Genomic DNA, 23,689 nt, shown 5'->3' on the forward strand with positions numbered 1-23,689 from the left:
CTACAGTCCAAAACATGTCTGGTTTATAACTTTTCTCATTTCTGATGAAAGGTCATCAGCCTGAAATGTTAACCCAATTTCTCGCTCCTCAGATGCTACCTGACCTGCTAATTATTTCCAGAATTGTTTTTTTTAAATCTTGCTTCATACTGAACCCCTTTCAACAACTTAGAACAGAGAACAGAGCAACACAGGAACAGGCCCTTCGGCCCACAATGTTGTGCCAAACTAATTAAACTAGTATTTAAATGCCTAACTAAATTAATCCCTTCTGACTACACAATATCTATGTATTCAATTTATATTAAAATAGTAGTTAACATAGCAAATCATTCCAAGGCACTTCACAGGAATGTCAAGAAAGGTCATGGAAGCTAAGGAATGAACAGAAATGAATGGTCATGTATTGGAGCATATCCACATTACAAAAGAAGAGATGCTGGCAATCATAAGGCATATTAAAAAAGGTGGAAAAATCCCCAGGACCTGATCAAGGATATCCTAGGACATTGCAGGGGTCCTGGCAGAAATACTTGCATCACCTTTAGCCATGGGTGAGGAGACAGAAGACTGGAGGATAGCTAATGTCATGCCTTTATTTAAGAAGAGGTGCAGAGATAAGCCAAGGAACCACAGTCATGGGTAAGTTACTTGGATGGTGGTGGAATTCTGAGTGACAGGATCTCCCTGCATTTAGAAAGGCAAGGACGGATAAGGGTCATTCCGCAAGGCTTTGTGGGTGGGAAATCGTGTCACATAAATTTGATTGAATTTGTTTTTGAAGAGGTTCCAAGGAAAATTGACAAGTGTAGGACAGTAGACATTGTCTACATGGACTTTGGCAGGGCCTTTGACAAAGCCTTTGACAAGGCCAAGGCCTTTGACAAGGTCCCATATGTCTCGAAGGTTAGATCACATGGGACCCAGGGTAAGCTGGACGATTGGATACAAAATTGGATTGGTGGGAGGGTGGGAGCGGAGGGTTGTTATTCAGATTGGAAGCCTATGGTTAGCGGTGTGCCACAGGGATCGGTGCTGGGTCCACTGTTGTTTGTCATCTTTATTAATGATTTGGATAGCAATGTTGTTAACATGGTTTGCAGATCACAGTAAATTGGTGGTGTAGGGGACAGTGAACATAGAACATAACAGCACAGTACAGGCCCTTCGGCCCACAATGTCGTGCCGACATCTTATCCTGCTCTAAGATCTATCTAACCCTTCCCTCTCACATAGACACATGACTATCTCAGAGTCTCTTAAACGTCCCTAATGTATCTGCCCCCACAACCTCGGCCGGCAGTGCGTTCCACGCACCCACCACTCTTTGTGTAAAAAGCTTACCCCTGACATCCCCCCTATACCTTCCTCCAATTACCTTAAAATTATGTCCCCTTATGTTAGCCATTTTTGCCCTGGGAAAAAGTCTCTGACTGTCCACTCAATCTATGCCCCTTATCATCTTGTACACCTCTATCAAGTCACCTCTCATCCTCCTCCTCTCCAAAAAGAAAAGCCTCAGCTCACTCAACCTATTCTTATAAGACATGCCCTCCAATTCAGGCAGCATCCTGGTAAATCTCCTCTGCACCTTCTCTAAAGCTTCCACATCCTTCCAATAATGAGGTGACCAGAACTGAACACAATACTCCAAGTGTGGTCTAACCAGAGTTCTATAGAGCTGCAACATTACCTCACACCTCTTGAACTCAATACCCCAACTAATGAAGGCAAACACACGATATGCCTTCTTAACAATCCTATTGACGTGCACTGCAACCTTGAGGGATCTATGGACGTGGACTGCACACTGCAAACAGTCCTGCCATTAACCTTGTATTCTGCTTTCAAATTTGATCTTCCAAAGTGTATCACTTCACACTTTTCCAGGTTGAAAATCTGCCACTTCTCAGCCCAGCTCTGCATCCTATCGATGTGAAGGTTATTTAAGATTACAAAAGGATCTTGATGAACTGGGGAAGTGGCCAGGACTTGCACAGTAAATGGTAGGGCCCTGGAATGTTATAGAACAGAGAGACCTAGGGGTACAGGAACATATTTCCCTGAAAGTGGCGATAGAGGTAGACAGGGTGGTCAAGGAGATATTTGCATGCTTGCCTTCATTGGTCAGAGCATTGAGCACAGGAGTTAGGACGTCATGTTGCAACTGTATAAGTCATTGGTGGGATGACACTTCGAATATTGTGCTTAGTTCTGGTCACCCAGCTATAGGAAAGAATGGAAAGATTCATGAGGATATTACTGGGACTGAAGGGCTTGAGTTTTCAGGAGAGGTTGAATAGGCAGGGACTGTTTACCCTAAAGCGTTGGAGGCTGAGAGGCGACTTATAGAGGTATATAAAATCATGAGGGCCGTAGTTAAGGTGGATGGTCATAGTCTTTTTCTCAGGCTAGAGGAGTCCAAAATTAGAGGACATAGATTTAAAGTGAAAGGGCAAAAATTTAAGAGGGACCCGAGGGGTAACATTTTCACACAGAGGGTGATGAGCATATGGAACGAGCTGCCAGAGGAAGCTGTAGTGGCTGGTACAATTACGATGTTTAAAAGACATTTGGACAGGATAGAAAAGTTTATAGGGATATGGGCCTAGCTCACGTAGGCAACTTGGTCAGCAGGGGCAACTTGGGCCAACGAACCTGTTTCCATGCTGTATAAAAATGAAATTTGACACCGAGCCACGTAAAGACATTTTAGGGCAGATGACTTAAAGCTTGATCAAAGAGGTAGATCTTCAGGAGCATCTTAAAGGAGGATTAAGGGTAAAGAAGCAAAAGGTTTAACAAGGGAATTTCAGAGTTGGTCTCAGGAGTGAAGAAAACAAAGGATGCTCAAAAGCCAGAATTGGATAAGCACACTGAGGATAGTAGGCTGGAGGAGATGACATACACAGGGTGGAGCATGGACTTGGAGTGATAGTTCAGTGAGCCTCAACTATTTGCCCATCCATTCAAAGGATAAATGCAAGATCTAATTTGAAAGCCATTTCCCAAAAAAAGAAAGCATTTGTATGGAGCTTCTCATTATCAGGACCAAACAGGGACTTGAGCTGATGAAGTATTTTTGAAGCAGAGGGAGCTACATTGCAGATAGCATGACAGCCAATTCACACAGAGCCCCACAAAACTTTTGTTTGTACTTGTGCTCTTATTCATCTTGCGTAACTGAAACAGCATTCAAGATGTTAAAAATTACTGCTACTGACATGTCCAGGTAGGATAAAATGATACCTTCTCATTGTCTCGCGAAGTGAAGACAAATTCCGAGTTCTTCTAGCCAACGCTCCTCCCTAAACTAACTTCAGCAAAAAGAAAAGCAACTCATCCATTCTGTGATTTATTGTTAGCAAGGTGGGTAATCTGGCTCATCATCCATCCACCAAGATACAAAGCAACAACTCTAGGAAGGATATCCCTGTAACCATGCAGTACCTCCATACAACAATATTCAAAGATCAGCAGCTTACTTGTGGATAATTGACTCATTTTTCACTACTTTATAGAATGATGTGTCAGTATATCAATGAGTATTTATAACTTTAATTGTACTAAAATGCAAGAAAATATAATTTGCATTTAAATAATTCTGCTTAGAAATATGTGCACAATATGTACAATTAAATTCAACCACATTGCTTGCAGAGCAAACACAAACGAACCTCCTCATTATGAGCTTAGTACCATCCGAAGGATTTCAATAACTGTATCTCAAGTGTCCTCACCATTATATTTCAGCTCAGCATATTGCACTCCACCTTTCTACTCAAGTCTCTGCACAATTACCACAGTGTGCACAGTGAAATTCAATACCTTAACTCTAAGTAATCTTATGAAGTGCTGGACATTTCCTCAGGAAGTTAAAGAAACAGGGCTACTGTTGAATCACACCAGCCTTTCAAGGCATCAATCTGCAGGCGCCTTTATAGCCGGGCAATTTATGCCAAGCCTCGTTAACCAGCAACTCCTGTTGAAACTCTGGCTTCTCATGACGGTTCGTCTGCATTAGGAACAGATTCACTGAGCAAAAAGCAAGGTGCTGTCCTTAATACGCAAAACATCAGTACAGTATGTGCTCACTAAAAGCTGCCAAGCATCTAATAATTTGATAATTTCCCAGAGTACATTCAAAAGTTCGACATTCAACACTACTTTTTCAGGTAATGAACCTTATCAGAATTCTGCTGCCAGAGTCTGTTTTTTTCAGAGATTATCTTGAACCATCCACAATCATAGATTTTGACAGCACAAAAAGGTCCATGTCCACACAGCCATAAAAGAGCTCCAGGAGACTCATCAGGAATAGCATTGTGGTTAAGTTACTTGACAAGTATCCAGAGGCCCAAACAATTGACTGGGAGGCACAAGTTCAAAAATCGCATTGTGGAACTTGAATTCAAGTAATTAAATAAACTTGGAATGAAGGACTGCTCAGGGATAAAAGGGGGAAACATGTGCCTGGAGGCACAGGAGGTAGGGGAGGTCCTTCATGAATACTTTGCTTCTGTGTTCACTAGGGAGAGGGACTTTGACAAACGTGAGGTCAGTGTAGAACAAGCTAATGTGCTGGAGCAAGTTGAGGTTAAGAAAGAGGTAGTGTTGGAGCTTCTGAAAAACATTAGGGTAGAAAAGTCCCCGAGACCGGATGGGATATACCCCAGGCTACTACAGGAAGTGAGGGAAGAGATTGCTGGGGCATTAACCGATGATCCTTCCTGGCCATGGAGTGGTACCAGAAGATTGCAAATGTTCCCTTGTTCAAGAAAGGTAATAGGGATCATCCTGGGAATTACAGACCAGTGAGTCTTACATCAGTGGCAGGCAAGCTATCGGAGAGGATTCCTAGGGACAGGATTTACGAGCATTTGGAGAAGCAGAGTCTTATTAGGGATAAGTGAGGGACGGGTCCTGCCTCATGAGGCTAATTGAGTTTTTCGAGGAGGTGACAAAACACATTGATGAAGGTAGAGCAGTGGATGTGATGTATATGGACTTCAGTAAGGCGTTTGACAAGGTTCCCCACGGTAGGCTCATCCAGAAAGTTATGAGGCATGGGATCCATGGAAACTTGGCTGCATGGACTCAGAATTGGCTTGCCCACAGAAGGCAGAGGGTGGTAGTAGATGGAGAGTATTCTGCCTAGAGGTTAGTGACTAGCACTGTTCGGCAGGAATCTGTTCTGGGACACCTGCTCTTTGTGATTTTTAAAAATGACTTGGATGAGGAAGTGGAGGGATGGGTTGGTAAGTTTGCAGATGACTCAAAGGTTGGAGATGTTGTAGATTGTGTAGAAGGTTGTCACAGGTTACAATGGGATATAGACAGGATGCAGAGTTAGGCGGAGAAGTGGCAGATGGAGTTCAATCCAGAAAAGTGTGAAGTGATACACTTTGGAAGAACGAACTTGAAGGTGAAGTACAAGGTTAATTATTAGCAGGATTCTTAGACGTGTGGAAGAACAGAGGGATCTCAGAGCCCAAGTCCATAGATTCCTCAAAATTGCCGCACAAGTTGATAGGGTGGTTAAGAAAGCATATGGTGTGCTGGCCTTCATTAGTTGGGAGATTGAGTTCAAGAGCTACGAGATAATGTTGCAGCTCTATAAAACTCTGGTTAGACCACACTTGGAGTATTGTGTTCAGTTCTGGTCACCTCATTATAGGATGGATGTGGAAGCTTTTGGAGAGGGTGCAGAGGAGATTTACCAGAAAGCTGTCTGGATTAGAGAACATGTCTTACAAGGAACGGTTGAGAGAGCTAGGGCTTTTCTCTTTGGAGTGATGCAGGAATGAGAGGCAACTTGATAGAGGTGTACAAGATTATGAGGGGCATAGGTAGCATGTACAGCCAGCACCCTTTCCCCAGGCTGGCAATGGCCAATACCAGAGGACATCAGTTTAACGTCAGAGGAAGAAAGTTTAGAGTTTTTTTTAATACATAGAGAGTAGTGGGTGCCTGGAACGCACCACTGAGGGCAGTGGTAGAGGCTGATACAATAGGGACATTTAAAAGACTCTTAGGTAGGCACATGGATATAAGAAAAATGGAGGGTTATGGGTTGAGTAGGAGGGAAGGGTTAGATTGATCATGGAGTAGGTGTTTAAATAGGTCGGCCCAACACCGTGAGCCAAAGGCCCCGTACTGGGCTGTATTTTATGTTCTATATTCTATTTTCTATGAAATGCTACAATTTGCAATAATAGCCATGAAGATACAGCATTGTTATAAAATCCCATCTGATATCCTTCACGGAAGGAAATCTCCATCCTTATCTGGTGACCATAAATGACCCAGACCCAGCTTTGTGATTAGCAATTAAGTGTCATCTGAAATGGCCCAACAAGCCACGAAATCCAGAGGAAATAGGGAAGGACAATAATTGCTGGCCTTACCATAGATATCCACATCCTACTAACAAAAAAAATCTCACTTCCCAGCTCTTAGCCTGTAACCTTACTGGTTATGGGACTTCCTTATTCAGGCAGTTTTACCAAAATATAAGGGGATCCATTCTTTCAGACCAAATTCCAGACACCTACCAGCAATTACCTTCTTGCCCTTCTACTTAAAAAGTCTTTTCTCTTGTTCTGCCTAATTAGTTACCTCTCTGCTAGGAAAACCGTGTCCTTTCAATTCACCTGATCTAGCCCTACAAATTTTATACACTTCTTCTTGCAAACTCTTGGCAGATTGAGTATAATGTGGAGAAGTGCGAGGTTATCCATAGGAATAACAAGGACAATATTGTTTAAATGAAAACTATAGAATTCTGCAGTAGAGAGAGATTTGGGTATCTGCGTACATTAAACTCACATTTGGCATGCAGATACAGCAAATAATTAGTAAGGCAAATGGAGTGATGGTCATTATTGCAAAGAGGATGAAGTATAAAATGAAGAAGAAAATCTTTCTACAATTGTACAGGTATTAGTGAAATCATGCCTGCAGTACTGTATACAGTTTAGGTCCCCTACTTAAGGAGGGAAGTATTTTGGAAGCAATTCAGAAAAGATTCACTTGGTAGATTTCTGGAGATGAAGAGCCTGTCCTGGGAACAAAGGTTCAGTTGGTTGACTCTTAGTCATTGAAGTTTAGATCTTAACGGTAGGGCTTGTCAAGGGCAAGGTAGATGCTGAGAGGATGTTTCCCCTCAAGGAAAAATGTAGAAAATGGGAGCATAGTTTCAGATTGGTGGGTCACGTATTTAAGATGGACATGAGAAATTTCTTTTCTCAAAGGGTTGTGAACTTTAGAATTCTCAAACCTGTGATTTGTGGGGGCTAAATCATTGAATATATTCAAGGCTGAGATAGATAGATTTTTGGTCTCTTGATGATTCAAGGTTTAGATGAACATTCAGTAAAGTGAAGCTAAAGCCAAGTTAGCTCTCTCCATCACTAAACTTCTCCAGCTCTGACAACATCCTTAGAAGTCTTACCTGTACCCTCTCTCGTTCTCATATATCTTTCCCCCAAAATGGTGACCAGAACTATTTGCCAGGCTCCAGCTGTGGACAAGCAGCTCCACCATTACCTCTCTAGTTATTTTCTATGCCTTGGCCAATGAAAGCATATGCCACTTTACCATTTCTCCATGGGAATTACCCAACATCCTTATGATTATCATCTCTCATTCAGCACTACCAAAAACAGATTATCATACTGCTGTTTGTGAGAGGTTGCCATCTACAAATTGGCTTCCATGTTTTCCCAGTACAAGAGTAATTAAATTCATTGAATTATGCTCTGGTTGTTCTTTAAAAATGGGCATTGTGGATTCCCTCATGCTTCAGCAGAATTAGAAGAGGGAAGGTCTGATGAAATATGAAAAGCAGAAACTTGATATGAGACACCAAGGCAAATCTTCACCAGCTGATGTCCACTGTTTTGACTTTCAGCCAAAAGGTATTTCAGTAGGTCAGACCTGGCACAGAATTGGAGATCCAATTGATTTCAGTGGAGTTCCAGGCCTATGGATTAAGAAGTGGAAGGCAAGTTATTTAATTATTTCTAAATGTTTGTATTTTAATTAACTTATTTAAAATTTATATCTTAACAATTTCATTTTTGATTTTTTTTTAAAATGGCCCTGAACTTCAGAGGTAATTGCTGAAATCTTTGACAGAAAGTAAAACTCTACTCCTCGCTTTGTCTTCTGACAAAGTTCTGACAAAGTTTATCAAAGTTATTTCTGGAGAAAGGCATCAGCAAAACCCCGGCTGAGGACTGGTCATCACTGAAACTTTGTTACCCAGCTCCAGAGTTCAGGGTGCCAGCAAATACGAGTAGATGGGCTCTCTGAAAAGTGGGCCATATCCAGCACAATTCAGCAGTTAAAATACCAGCTGGACAACAGGTTGTCACTCTTTGCCAAGTCTGGAGTAAGCAGATTCATCATTTTTTTCCCCCCCAATCTATTTCACTCTTCAAAGCTCCAAGTTAGTAGTAAGGCAGAAAGCTTTTTTTTAATTATCACTCTTAAATTGCAGTTGTATGGATTTTAAAGATCTGAGTCCATTATTTGACATGTACAGATGCATACGTATATCTTCATGCTTTCCAACACATTTCAGCCTGAGAATGGACTATATCTACACCACCTCCCATACTAACCGTGCGTACTTATTGATAAGGCATCCATTTATTAAAATTATTTTCTAACAACTTTGGAAACCATTAAGCCTATGCCAGCTCTCAGAACATTACCATCAGTTCCATTTCCCTACCTACTTCCCTGTAACCTTTTGTAATATTAACATTAACTCCCAATTCTTCTGACTCCCCAACCATTCTAGAGACGATTACAGTAGGCAATTAAGCCACCAGCAAGTCTTTGGAGTGTGGGAGAAAACTCAAGTACCCGTGAGAAACCTGCAGTCACAGAGACAAGGTGCAAACTCCACAAAGATAGCATCCGAGGTCAGGAACAAACCTGCTCTGCTGGAGCTGTGAAGTGGCGGCAGCAGTGACTGCTGTACCACTGCGCTAACAACTTTTTTCTGCAAATTTCAAACATCTTCCTGTCAAAATTTTCTTTTACAATCAGCCTTTCACCACTACACAATCTCCACCAGGATTTAACATTCAGTAGTTTAATCCATGCTCCTGTCACAAATCGTCAATTATTTCTTTAAAAAAATACATAATTCATCCAATAGAAGATAGGAAATTTCAACAAGGAAACAAGAAATTTGATCCAACTAGTCTCTCTTAGCAGTTGTCCTAAAATTTCAGATCAAAGCCCCTTGTTCCAAATTCCGTCATGAAAGGAAATAGTTAACTACTTTTACCCTAAGCAATTTCACTGGTGTACAGTCCCTTCAACCACAACAGGTGATGAAGATGGGAAGATTTGAGCATGATAAATAACACTAATCACGCACTCTCCCTTAAATATTTAAATATATCCTTCCCCCTCAATAAAATCTTCAGTTCTCTTTTGGAAGTTTCAGAGCTCAAGGATTCAATAAGAATTTCAATAAGAGTTTCAAACCTAACTCCTTGTACCTCGCCCCTTGCTTTCTTCTAATCCTATCTACCTTAAATAACCTATCCATATAGGCAATATAATCCCATAATTTCTAAAGCCCATTTCATCTGACAAGTTTTCTGGTGGAGGACTGTCCCAGTTACTTCAACATACTCTAATCACTCAAATATCAGGGTTTATTACAAAATGCCTTTGCTCATTCTCCAGTGCCTCAACAACTAGACAAATTAGTCATGCAGGTCCTCGCACAGCTAAAGTATTATACAGGCATTAACATTGTTCTATTCTGGCAACACATCCTAAAGCTATATTTGTTTCTCTGTGGTATTAACACACTGCTCATCTGCATTCAACATTTATCATGACCTGAAGTGCCTTGGCCCTGCCCTGCAGCCGGTAGTGGGTATCCCTGTACTTGTCGACACATGCCTGGAATTACTTCGGCTCAAATGCATCAGGTTATATTTATCCACATCAAAGGACTTCTGCATTTCATTCAGCATGATACTTTCTGAAGAAAGCATTCAGGATATTTATTTTTATTCAGGAATATTTTGTCGATGTAACCCAAAATTCATTGATGACGTTTCATGCAACGCCTCAAACAAACCCGCATGTATAATTGCAGCTGGTCTTGCCAAATTCTTTGTCGTAAGTTGAGCCAAAACAGCATGAAAATCCAAAGAAAACTGCATCAACTACAATTACACAGCTGAATGAACATCAACTGAAATATTTCAACCATTCTTCACATCAGAAAATGGTTTTTAAATAGAACAAACGGATAGTATATAAAAAAAACAGGGCTTGAGGTTCAGAGGACGTCATCCAAACCCGGAGGTTGGATTACAGTCTTGAATCATTCCTTTCTATTTATAATTAAACTGCAGATTTCCGCTCAGCTCATCTGATCAGCAAATCTTTGTTTCTCGAACATGGTCTGAAAGTGTGGACAAATTTCGTCATTAATTTTAAGTTTTCTTTTAAATAATGCTCCTGAAATTTCCATTAAAAAAAGTCATTGCCAAAAAAGGAGAAACAGAAACCACAACAATTTTAATAAAGGTAGTAAATGGAATTTAAGGTGTGCGTCAGCATACTACTCAACCACGATGAGAGTTCACAGCCAAGGCCAACCCCATCGTTACCCTACCACCAATTACCTGTATTTCCAATTAAAAGGGTCACCAGTAGAATCTTTGCTGATTTTTCACCCTTTCATACAAGCCACAGCTAACAGACTCTTACAGGGATAACCCTACAGAGACTCCAACCAAACTGGGCTTATTTTAAAACAAATAAAATATCAATATTGCTGACAGTAATTTTTCACCTAGCATAATCAAAGCTAGTTATGTATGGACTGTAACTATTCCAATTATTGGAATGTATCCTGCTTGATATAGTGGTTTAGAGATCAGTAATCTGCCACAAAGTCTGCCAGAGTTAAAACAAGTTTGATTCCAAGTGATTTCAGCCACAATTTGGACACCTCCTCTCAACTATGGATTTAATTTCTAATTCCAGTATCACTTTAACATCCGATGGAATCCAAACATAAGTGAGAAATTAATTCTCCAGTTGCTCATTTGCAAAAATCAGCATACAAATTTACAGACCAGAACTCCAAGGTTCAACTGGGGGATGGAAGAAGCAGGTATTCTCACAACATTTAAGTACTTAGATGAGCACTGGAAACACCATGGCATATTAGGCTAAGGCCAAGTGTTGAAAGCTGAGATTACTATATATAGATGCTCGATGTCCAGCAAAGGCAGAGTGACCTGAAGGCCCCGTTTCTGTGCTGTGTGACTTTATAGCTCCAGTTCATGAACCATAGCCATACAGGTTCAGTTCACATCAGTGACCCATGGAGGCAGATAGCTGGCTTGATCACCCCAGGACAGCAAAACAAAAAGAGTCAAGAATCCTGCTGGTGACAGACAATGGCATATTGGAAATTGTGACCCGTGGTTGCCAACAATCTACAGGTATCAATGTGCAATAATTTAAACACAAATGGTTCTTCATGTGGACTGGTAATGGGCTTCCCAGTTTGTTTTTTATTTGTGCAGCTATAAAATACAACTCTCAGCTCCTTACAACCTCCTCCAATAACAATTACAACTATTTGCAGTTATAACTTGTTAAAATTACTAAATTAAAATCAACCAGAAGTAAAAACTTCCCAAATCCTCACTCAACTCCCCACAACCTTTTCACTACTCGGCACATCAGGAGTATGATGCAATACTCTCCACTTACCTGGATGAAACAGGAAGACCCAATAACTCAAAGCAGCCTGCCTACTAGCCTAACATTCACTCTCTCCACTACTGGCACAGCATGGCTATAGTATGGGTCAACTATAAAATGGTATTTGCCAAGGCTGTTTCAACAGCGACCTTTCTGACCAAAAAGGATAAATTTCTTGGGGCTCTGCAAGTTCACTTCCAAGACACAGCATTTTTACTTAGAAATGTGGTGTTTCATCACTGAGACTTGGGCCTGGTCAATTATCCTCTTGGCGTGGCATGGCATGATTCTTGACCAAAGATCCAAGAAGAGAGAAATAAGGAATGAGACAACAAAAGGGAGAGATGTGATGGGAACCCAAAGTGATTTGGCTAACACAGGAAGCAATGGCGTTAAATATCCAGTGTAGGCCAAAAGAATAAATCACTGGTGTGATCTGCTGAAAACACCAATTTCACAAGAGAAAGAGTTACAGGATCGAAAGGAGTCAGGGCGTGATAAAAAGAATGAAAAGCAATAATTAAAATGGTATTAGCAAATTCCACTGTACAAAGGTCCTTTCTGGAAATTTATTAAAAGTTGGTTTCCTCATAACATTTAAAAAGAATTTGGATGTCTGTTTGAGGAGCTGTAACTGGAAGGACTACGAACCTGGTGTGGCAAGGTAGGATTTGGCTGGGTAGCTCTTTTTTTAAAAAAGATCAGAATGGCCACGATACTTTCTAACTTTATGATTCTATCAAGGTTGGCTCTGATGAACCAATCACACAGCGATCAAACCTTCATTGCCGTAACCAGGTGACAAATGAAATAATAAAAAATGCAGACACTTTTACGGGTAGTGCAGTTGTACAGCAGTTGGCACAGTTACCTCCCTGCTCCAGAAACATGGACCCTGAACTTGGGCGCTGCCTGTTAACATGGGTTTCCTCCCACAAGCCAAAGACATAGAGGTTGGTATGTTAGCTGGCTACTGTCAATTGCCCCTCCTGGATGTGGTGACAGGACAATATGGTGGTGAGGGGAGACTGTTAATGAGGATGCAAGAGTAATAATAAGAGTTGGTATAGATGGACAATTAATGAAAGCTAACATGATGCATTCAAGCAATAACACTGCCCTCCGGGGGGTGGGTGGGGGGGGGAGAGAAGGGGGGGAGAGAAGAGGGGGAAAGGGGAGGGGGAAGGGTATCTGGCACTGGGGGAAATGGTATCCAAGGATAGCACCTCAGTAATTAAAAGGGTGGAAGGATAAAAATGCTTGAAATTAAATGGTTTCCATTCCTCCAGGTGAAAAGTTGATCTGTCAGTATTGTTCCAAAGCAGGATATTCAGGAAAGTGAACAGAAACTATATTGAAAGACAAACACACAGTATCTTTCATGACCATTTGCACACAGTAAGCTCACACAAATCACCAGATAATCTTGTAATATGTTGGTTGTGGGATGAATATTTGACATGAACCCCCCATCCACCACCAAATGGCAGGTTATCTTATGTCTACTTCAAGAGGGAAAAAAAATGATTTTTGGCTTGTCTAATCTAAAGGGGAGTACCTCCAAGATCAGTGTCAGAAGTGAGCTCGGCAAGATGACCCAAAAGGAAGCAAGAATCATATTCTGCAGCCAAGAATACACACCTCAAACTCCTTTGCAATATCCCATAAATTTTCTTCCCCTCTGCTTTACCACAAAAACTCCTGCACAGGACCAGTATACTGCAAATTCAGGGAATTGCTATACACAGTATCTGAGATTTAGAGAAACAAAAAGGCCATAAAATGAGAAAAGCTCACTAGTTCCTATTCCCAGCAAAAAAAATGCAAACGAACTGCAGTTCAGAAACGTCTTAAGCATAATCATTAGTCTAAACTCACAATTTGTCCCTGCAAGGAGAACCAACAACCATATTATAATAAAATTCTGGACTCCAATCAGTGATCTGCAATACAGATTTTCAAACAGAAGAGTTACAAAACAAAAAGACAAGTCTGCAATTTTACTGTAACTCAATTCTTAATACTTTGATTGGGGCAAACAAGAACAGGTAGCAACTCAACTGGATGGTTTTCCTCAATTACCTAGCAATCATCATCAGTCAGGTCTGACCAACAACATAAAGCTGAGGAATTAGACTCCAGCTCAGTGTATTGACAAAGTCACATTTCAGAGAAAAAGCTGCTCCTGCCAATGTGCTGTATCTTAAAACAGATGCACGTTATATCCCCAGGCTCAAATCACAGAATTCCTGGTGTTACCAATACGCTTGAGTATATAGACGTGATTAAGTCCAGGGAGGGACTCACAGGCCATCATTTATCAGTGAAGACTTGACAATGGCCGAGAAAGGACAGCAGCTGATTTTCAACAGGACACACGAGACTACACCATTATTGGCAAGTATTTCTTCACAAGTATAACAAATATTTATGTAGTTTAAGATGTTAGTCACTTTCCAGAAACAAAATGCCTACTGACTTTGGCCATTTACCACTATTAATTTTTTAAAAATCAATATTGTTTTTCTATAATTTTCTCTGCCTCATCTGTAACTCAAGTCACAATTTTTCAAAACTCAATTTGGAATTTAGGTAGGATCTTATTCATGAGGGGTGGAAGGGGAAACTATTTTTTCCAGAAAAATAAAAATCCACAAATAGTGATGACATTTTTTTAAAAAATGTTCCTACTCATCTATATAAATTTCAGGCTGCAAATACTAAAGCCCCTTACCCACCCATGTGCCTGCAGTATTAAAAATAAAATTTATCAAACTACAAGATGAAGAAGTTTAAAGAGGATCAACCATCAAGGACAAACACTGACAAACTGCAAGAAGTTGTGGGTCCTGACGCTGCTCCACCTGCTGAGTTTCTCCAGCAATTTGTTTTTTACTCAACCTTTCAGTCAACCTGGGGGCTGACTATACACACAAACTGTAGTTTGGACATTCAGTTTCTAATTAGCAGATTACAAGTGCAAAACAACAAAAATCAAATTCTATTTATCCTGGCTCCTCCATGCTGGACTTCTATTCCATGGATGCTGAATGCTGCCTGTTAAAGAAACCATGATTCATGTGCAAGTTCTGATAGCAAGTGAAAAGATCATGGGGAACAATAACAGCCGAGTCCAATCCTGTCATCAACCTTTTATCTTTTTGTTTCAGAGGAGAGTAACACACCTTCATATTACTGAAAATATTCCAAGTTTGTAGGGTTTCTCCTAAATTCTCTTACCTTTGCCAGGAGTCCATTTGCACCATACAATTCCAAATTCAAGCAAGCAGCTCATCTAATTTAGATCTAGTATAATTTCAAGTGTCAAGTAGTTGACTTGTATCTCCAATTTTACCTTAACCTGGCTTCAATGCCATTTTTACCAACTGAGACCATTACTGAGACCTAGAACTTGGAGCATAAGGAAAAAAGAAAATCACAGGTGGAGCTTCCAATACGCTGCAGCCATCTGCATTTTCAATTACACTATGTCTGCAGTTCTGCGTAACTATAAAATCTAACAAGTTAAGATTTGAATCAGCTGCAAATTGGAATTTTCACACTTGGTAGGGGATGGGGAGGACAACTGGAGCTTGTTAAATACAATCAAATCTTTCTTGACACAAGGAACCTAGAGGAGGAAAAAAGATGACTGTGCAGTTAAGACCATATTTATGAGTACAACTAGAGCCAAGAAATTATTTGCTGTAAACTAATGCGTGTTGAACATATGTAGCAACTTCTGAAGGAAAGATTTATTCTAACTACTGCAGTGTAGTATTGGTAACACAACTGGGAAGAAATAGTTCTCCTTGAAATACCTTAGAAAATAATAGGGGGACAAAACTAAATTATGCAATAGACCTAATGGTGTGATTAAAATGAACTATGATATTTATGCCATACGTTACTTGGATGTGGGGGTAGAAGGGTGGGTTAGCAAGTTTGCAGACGACACAAAGGTCGGTGGTGTTGTGGATAGTGTGGAGGACTGTCAAAGATTGCAGAGGGATATTGATAGGATGCAGAGCTGGGCTGAGAAGTGGCAGATGGAGTTCAATCCAAAGAAGTGTGAGATGGTACACTTTGAAAGGACAAACTCAGATCAAAGCTTTGCAGTTCTTCCAGATCTAGTTGTAAATGGTAGTGGACAATTAAACAGCTAACAAGTAAGTCCTGCAAGTGAGTGCTAAAATCATAACCACGTTCAGCCAGAAATGCCAAGCGAATCCAGAAAATGCTGGAAAAACTCAGGTCAGGCATCAGAGACTGAAGGGCCCCATTCCTGGAACAGTAATCGTTTCTCTTTCCACAGATGCTGCCTGACCTGCTGAGTTTTTCCAGCATCTTCTGTTTCCAGGAATTGCCATTTTTGGTTTTAAGTGGATAATCCATGTGGTTTATTTCCGAGATCCCCACCGGCACAGAAACCAGTCTTCATCCAATTCAATTCACTCAAGTGATATGAAGAAACTACCAAAAAAACTTGAGCTTGAGAACTAGATGCACCTTCATCCAAGATACTCCTGTAGAATATTGCCCAGTAGAAAATTGTTCAGGCATGTTCCATTCACAAAAAGACAAATTCAATCTGGCTAACCACTGAACAGTCTACTATCATCAAAGTGATATAAGATGTCATCAGCTGGACAATCAAGTAACACTTTACTAATAAACAACTCAGCAATACCCAGTTTGGGTTTCACCAGGCCCACTCAGCAGCAGAACACATAGCCTTGATCTAGATGCGAATTCCGGAGATGAGTGAAGTGTGACACCCTTTGACTCCAAGGCAGCATTTAATCTAGTGATGGTCAAAGAGCCATAGCAAAACTGAAGTCAATATGCATCAATAGGAAAACATTCCAATGGTTGGAATTATTCCTTTCATAAAGGAAGATGATTGTGGTTGTAAGAGGTTAGTCATCCCAGGCCATCAATGCAGAGCAACATCTACCCTGAGCCCTACCAGCTTCAGCGATTTCCTTCTATCATAAAGTCAGAAGTGAAGATATTTGCTGAAGATTGCACAATGTTCAATTCCATTTACAACTCCTTGGCAAATCAAGGAGACAATGCCTGTGTGCACCAAGACAGCATTCAAGCATGGACTCATAATTCACACCACAAAGAGACTCTAATCACATGCCCTTGACAGTTAATGGCATTCCCAATGACAAGTCCATCACCACCAACATCCCTGGGGGCACCATTGACCAAAAATTCAAGTGGACCAGCCATATAAATACTGTGGATATAAGAGCACGTTCAGAGGGTGGGTTTTCCCACTATGAGCGAATGATTTCCTGACATTCCAAAGCCTTTACAGCATCTGCAAGCAAGTCAGGAACTTAATGGAATATAGATCTCCCCCCACCCTACCATGCCTGGGTGAGTGCAGCTCCAACACAGAAGCAGCTTAACAACAATCCAGACAAGGCAGCTGACGTAATTGGCACCCCAAACACACCATGGTTGCAGTGTGCACCACCTACAAAATGCATTGCAATTATTCAGGTATATTACACTGACAGTGTCACCAAAACCATCAACCTCTGCCACCAAAGCTAAGGGCAACAGGTATATGTGAATACCACCACTTGCAGGTTCCCTTCCAACTATCCTAACTTGGAAACATATCGCCATTAATTACCTTTGTTGGGTCTAAATCCTGGAAATCCATAATGAACAACATAGTATAAGTACCTGGTATTGTTGTCACGTGTACCGAGATATAGAGAAAAGCTATTGTTTTGGGTGTCATCCAGACAGATCATGCCATATATAACTGCATCTAGGTAGTAAAAAGAAAACAGAATGCAGAACAAAAGTGTCATATCAAGAGCCCAGGGGAAGCATGTTCCTGTTAGGGTGAAGGGTAGACATACCAAGTTCAGGGAACCCTGGCTGACGAGAGATATCGAGGCTCTGGACAGGAAAAAGAAGGAAGCGTACATCGTGTTAGGCAGCTGGGTACGAATGAATCCCTCGACAAATATAAAGTTTAAGACCAAGCTTGGGAGGGTATGAGATGGATTTGGCAGGCAGGGTTAAAGAAATTCCCAAGAGGTTCTTCAGTTATATTAACAGTAAAAGGGTGACTAGGTCCTCTTAAAGACCATCAGGTTTGCCTATGTGTGGAGCCACAAGAGATAGCTGAGATTTTTAATGTCCACTTCTCCTTGGTGTTTACTAAGGAGAATATCATGGATGCCTATGAATTGAGGGTAATAAGTAGCGAGGTCTTAGATCATATGCTTATTATGAGGAAGGAGGTATTTGCAGCCTTGAAGTACATTAAGGTGGGCAAATCCCCAGGGCCAAGTGCACCTCCCGGACCTTATGGAAAGCCAGGGAAGAAACCGCGGAGGCTCTCGTAGAGATATTTGCTTCGTCATTAGTCACTGGCAAAGTTCCAGAAGACTGGAGGGTGGCTAATGTGGTTCTATTGTTTGAGAAGGGTAGCAAGGACAGGCCAGGGAACTATAGACCAGTGAGCCTGACTTCAGTGGTAGGGAAGTTACTGGAGAGAATTCTGAGGGACAAGATCTACCATCACTTGGATAGTTAAGGCCTGATCAGGAATAGTCAGCATGGTCTTGTGCATGAGAGGTCATGTCAGACAAATCTTTTGGAGCTTTTCAAAGAGGTAACTCAGGGGATAGATGAAGGTAGGGAAGTGGATGTTGTCTATATGGACTTTAGCAAGGCCCCGCATGGCAGGTTGTTCTAGAAGGTTAGGTTGCATGGAATTCAGATGGAGCTACTGATGTAGATTCAGAATTGGCTCGATGATAGGAAGCAGAGGGTGACAGTTGAAGGTCGATTCTCCGACTGGAGGCCAGTGACTAGTGGGGTGCCCCAGAGGCCAGTGTTGGGACCTGTTATTCATTATGTATGCAAATGATTTAGATATGAATGTACGTGGCATGATTAGCAAGTTTGCTGATGATACTAAATTAGGGGTCTTGTAGATAGCGAAGCAGGTTACAATGAATTGCAAAGAAACCTTGATCAGTTAGGGAAATGGGCTGAGGAATGGCAAATGGATTTCAACTTAGATACGTGTGAGGTAATGCATTTTGGACAGTCAAACCAGGGTAGGTGAATGGCAGGGCACTGACGAGTGTTGTGGAACAAAGGGACCTGGGAGTACAAGTGCACAGTTCACTAAAAATGGCCACACAAGTAGACAGGGTGGTGAAGAAGTTGTTTAACATGCTGGCCTTCATCAGTCAGGGCACTAAGTTTAGGAGTAGGGACATTATGTTGCAGTTATGCAAGTCGTTGGTGAGGCCGCACTTAGAGTATTGGTCACCCCGTTTAAGGAAAGACATTGTCAAGCTGGAGAGGGTGCAGGAGAGATTTACAAGGATGCTACCTGGACTAGAGAGCCAAAGTTATAGGGAGAAGTTGGCCACGCTGGATCTTCATCCCTTGGAGTGTAGGAAAATGAGGGGCGACCTCATAGAGGTTTATAAAATCATGAGGGGTATGGATAAGGTGGATAGTCATGGTCTCTTCCCCAGGGTTGGGGAGTCCAAAACTAAAAAGGCACAGATACAAGAAAAGAGGGCAGAAATTTAAAAGGGACCTGACATGTAACTTATTTACACAGAAGGTAGTGAGTACCTGGAATGAGCCGCCAGAGGAAGTGGTCGAGGCGGGTACAATTGCAACATTTAAGAGGCACGGAGGGGAGGGGCTTGGAGGGTTATGGGCTGAACGCAGACAAATGGAACTAGCAGGAAGGATGGTGTGGTCGGCATGGACCAGTTGGGCCAAAGGGCCTGTTTCTGTGCTGTATTACTCAAATATAGTGCTGCAGTTGCAGTTAAAGACAGTACCTTCACTGGAAGGGCTCCCTCTCAAAGGCAATATGGATGGGAAATAAATACGTCTTGCCAGCAATGCCCACGTTGCAAAACCAGAATTCAAAACGTTTACATATATGGTCTTCTCTCCATTGCAAAAACACTTCACAAACATTATCCCCAAGTTAACTTTTTCCAATCACATTGTGAACATTAGACAAAATTGTTTCTTAGCTTTGACACTGGTCCATTAGACCCAGTTGTTCACCAATACATCACCCAAATGGCCATTCCTGTTGCAGCCAAAACCAGTAATACTAGTCAGCTATTCAACTTCAGAGGCATCAGAATCTTACAACTTGCAACCATCTAAAAGGAATAAATTATTTGTATTTAGTATACAATATACCAACAACTGGGGAATCTTAATTACTCAACCGTTTGAAACTGTGAATAGATATGCACTTTCTTAAAACTGCAGTTATTTAAACATACATGTTTGTAAAATGACAATTAAACATTATTTTTGCAAAACTTTTGATGAAGGCAGCACGTCAGCAATTGCAACTTCAGGAAAATTTATAGAACTGTAGAAATATGCCAAGTCACATCGCATTTTGCTGTGACATAAAACTTCTTCAATTAACTTCTGTGCAAGTAATATTCGCTAGCTAGCCAATCACAGTATTAACAGGAGAGGTTAAATGAAAATGAAAAAGGAAAAACCTGAGTTCCGCATTCCCAAGCCCCAGGTTGGGACGGTGGAGGTGGGCAGGCTGTGGTGAGGAAACAAATCAAAGAGGTTTTCATTTACAAAATCTGCAACCATTTGTTTGCAGGATTTTTATAGTCATGATGCCCTTCAACAACTAACAGTTCTGTTTGCAAACTGAATAAAAAGAAAACAGGAAAAGACATTTAAAAAAATCTTTCAGTACTTCAGGACACTGAGAAACTCTTCTAATGTTTCTTTATTTCTCTTTAATGTTTCTTTATTTCTCTTTAATGTTTCTTTATTTCTCTTTAATGTTATTGGTTGATAGATGTGTTGGCCAATGCACAGACAGAACTTCCTTCTGCTTTAGAGTTGTGGGATGCTTCACATCCAGCCAGGAGGGGAGACAAAACACCATTTCACTACCTCACCAAAAAGAGAGCAACTCCATTAGTGCAGATGCTCCTCTAATCATCAGCCTGAGTTATGTGCTCATTTCTAGATTGGGGCTTGAGATTCCCCCCAACCCCACCTGCTGAATCAAGAGCAAGGATACTGTCATTGTGATGTAGCAGTTAGTGCAATACCTTGACAGCTCCAGGAACCCATGTTCAGTGCCACATGTGTGGAGTTTTCACAACCTCCTTTTGACTTCATGGGTTTCCACCACATGCTCCGATTTCCTCCCACATGCCAAATATGTGCTGGTAGATTAACTGACTACTGTAAATTAACCCTCAGTAAGTGGCAAAAGAATCAAAGGGCAATTGATAGCATATGAGAGGAAAAGTTGCATGGAAACAAGGGGGGGAACAGAACAAATAGGATTGCTCTGTCAGAAGCCAACACAGACCTGATAGGCCAAATGGCCTTCTTCAGTGGCGTAATATACAAGTTAGTGAGTGATAAAGTCTTAATACACAAATCACAGCAGTTCCAACTGTGCCACTAGTTAAGTACATCCAGATGGGTAAGAAAAAAAGAATAAATTCTAGTTCTGAAGAAGTGACAGTGTTTATGTTCTTATATCAAAAATTATAGTACAGTCATATAATTGTCTTTTTCTTTAACTCCTGATTCTGAAATCTAGCTTAACAAACAAGTCATAATTTCACTAGGCTAGAAAATAACCAACAATCCAACTCCAAAATATTCCCAACAACTCTGCAATGACCAATTATTTGATATGATAAATATCATAACTCATACACAACCATAACCCACCTGAGAATTTTTAGATTGTGTCACTTATGCAATTACCTATCATAACCAGGAGTTACCCAAGACAAATCCTCTGTTCCATATGTTGACAACAAATGATCTTCTCTCATTTTATAATAGTTGAATTTATTATATCTGTACAGTTTCCCACAATGATAACTCCTGTCTAAAATTGAAATTATGCCAGAATTTTGTAATTTCAGAGCCATTTCCATCAATTAATGTTAAGAATAAGTTTCTTGATGGGAAAAGAGTTACTGTAAATACAGAATTTTATACTCAAGACATTTTATAAAACATATTTTGAAATATCAGTTCAAAGTAAACAAAAACTCAAAGTGTGTGCATCTGATCTATTTGCTGATAAATGTTGTTTAAAAAAATGCGAGTATTTTCAGACATAGTTTCCTGAAGAAATGTTGAAGAAATCAAGAATAAGAATACTAAGAGCTGTCAACTTCAGGTCAGCACTGTTAGAAACACTCATCTGAGTACTCTAACCTTATTGGCTAGAAGAGTTGTGGAAATGGTGTAAAAAAAACCTTCCTCAAATTGTGAATCTACACAGGTCAAAAAACTTGCCTATGCTCACAATCAAACTTCACCCATGAAGAAGTAGCTGTTCAAGGCACCAGGTGCTCATGGAATTTGTACCTAATGTAACAATACCTTCAGGCAAACTATTTGCAAAAAAAAACATTTAAATTTCCTTGCTGAAATAACCACAATTTTATGCTTAAATTTTGATAAATGAATCTAAAAGGATACAGTAAAATTACAACAGAAATGGCTGCCGTTGTTACACACTATCAGCCGGTTTATCATTTTATCCATAACACACAAGAACTTTTAATCTAATCAAACTTTTATCCCATTTTAAATCAGAAGCAACTGACAACTTATAAAATGTATACATAATATCTAACCATTTAGAGTAAACATTTGACAGGTCTCAACTGATTTCAACTGATTTCCAGTTATTGGAAAAAAAGGCAAAATTGTTATGTTTCATTGCCTCCAACAAAGTACTTCATTTGTCATAAGGAAAAAGACCCAGTTGAGTTTCCACTAAGTTGCAATGGTTCTGTTGGTGCAATTTACTCAAAGCTGGCAAAACAACCACAAAGGTGACTAAATTTTAAGTACAAATTTCGCTCTGCCCAACACAAATTTCTGGAACCTGCTGCACCAGCTTTAAAAGATGTATGAGCTGGCTCATCCATAAAACTGGCCTAGGCCCCAAATTATATTAGTCACCACTGCAAATTTCAACTATGAATATTCATTTACAGGCCAAAGAGGAGGTTGTAAAAGGTAAGATACAAGGTGAGTAATAACTACCAGATATAATTTATTTATCTGACCGTGAAATTGATTACTGTGTGCATCTACAATAGGCAAATGAATTTGAGGTGAAACTGAAAGATCCTCAAGAACAATTTTGGTAACACTTTGCAGAGAGATCAATAATAGAACCCAAAGTGGAAATTCGACACATTTAGGTTTGACAAAGTAATAAGTACTGAAATACTCCTAATCGATGGCTTTTAGTTGGAAATGCCTAAGCCCTCAGTGAAACGTTGATCAACTTCAATGTAGAATCTACCACAATCTTCAGCTGTCCGCGTGAAAAAAGCTCAGTACTGAGGCAGGGGGCGGGTGGGGAGGCGGAGGTCCGGAATCAACATAGCTGTGTGTAATAATTTTTAAATCTCGTAGTTAGGACTAACGGGAACTACAATAAAAGCTTCACATCATCTCTGCAAAAACGACGTTGCAACAGTAACTATATCGATCAGGATGGAAAAGTACAATGTTTAAGATGAAGCGAAACATAAGTTTAAATCCAGAGGGGATACACGGTGCCCCTATTTGATAAATACACCAGAAGTGTAGCTCGGAAATAAACGGGAGAGAGATGGTGGGAAGACTGTGCGATGTTCAGAGAGCTGGAAGGGGACCGCTCACACTTCCATGTGGGAATTTATTTTTCTATGAAACAAGTGGGATTAGTGATGATAAGATAGGGGTGGGAAAAAGGGGAGGGGGGGGGGGAGGTTGGAAAATCACCCAGCTCCTGCTGCCTTGGACTCCTGAGAGCCAGCCCTGGAGGGTAGAGAGGAGGGCCAGGCCTGGTTCCACTGAAAGCCACCCACCCCCAGAAAGCAGAAACAAACGG

At 40.7% G+C, this 23,689-nt stretch overlaps 1 protein-coding gene across 6 annotated transcripts in view; it reads right to left on the reverse strand.

Annotated features, from left to right (window-relative positions):
• The window catches only part of nf1a (neurofibromin 1a), a 261,284-nt gene that overhangs the window by 237,356 nt on the left and 239 nt on the right, over nucleotides 1–23,689 (reverse strand). The window lies entirely within an intron of this gene.

Source organism: Pristis pectinata, chromosome 21 (genome assembly GCF_009764475.1).
Source record: "Pristis pectinata isolate sPriPec2 chromosome 21, sPriPec2.1.pri, whole genome shotgun sequence".
Lineage (NCBI taxonomy): Eukaryota > Metazoa > Chordata > Chondrichthyes > Rhinopristiformes > Pristidae > Pristis > Pristis pectinata.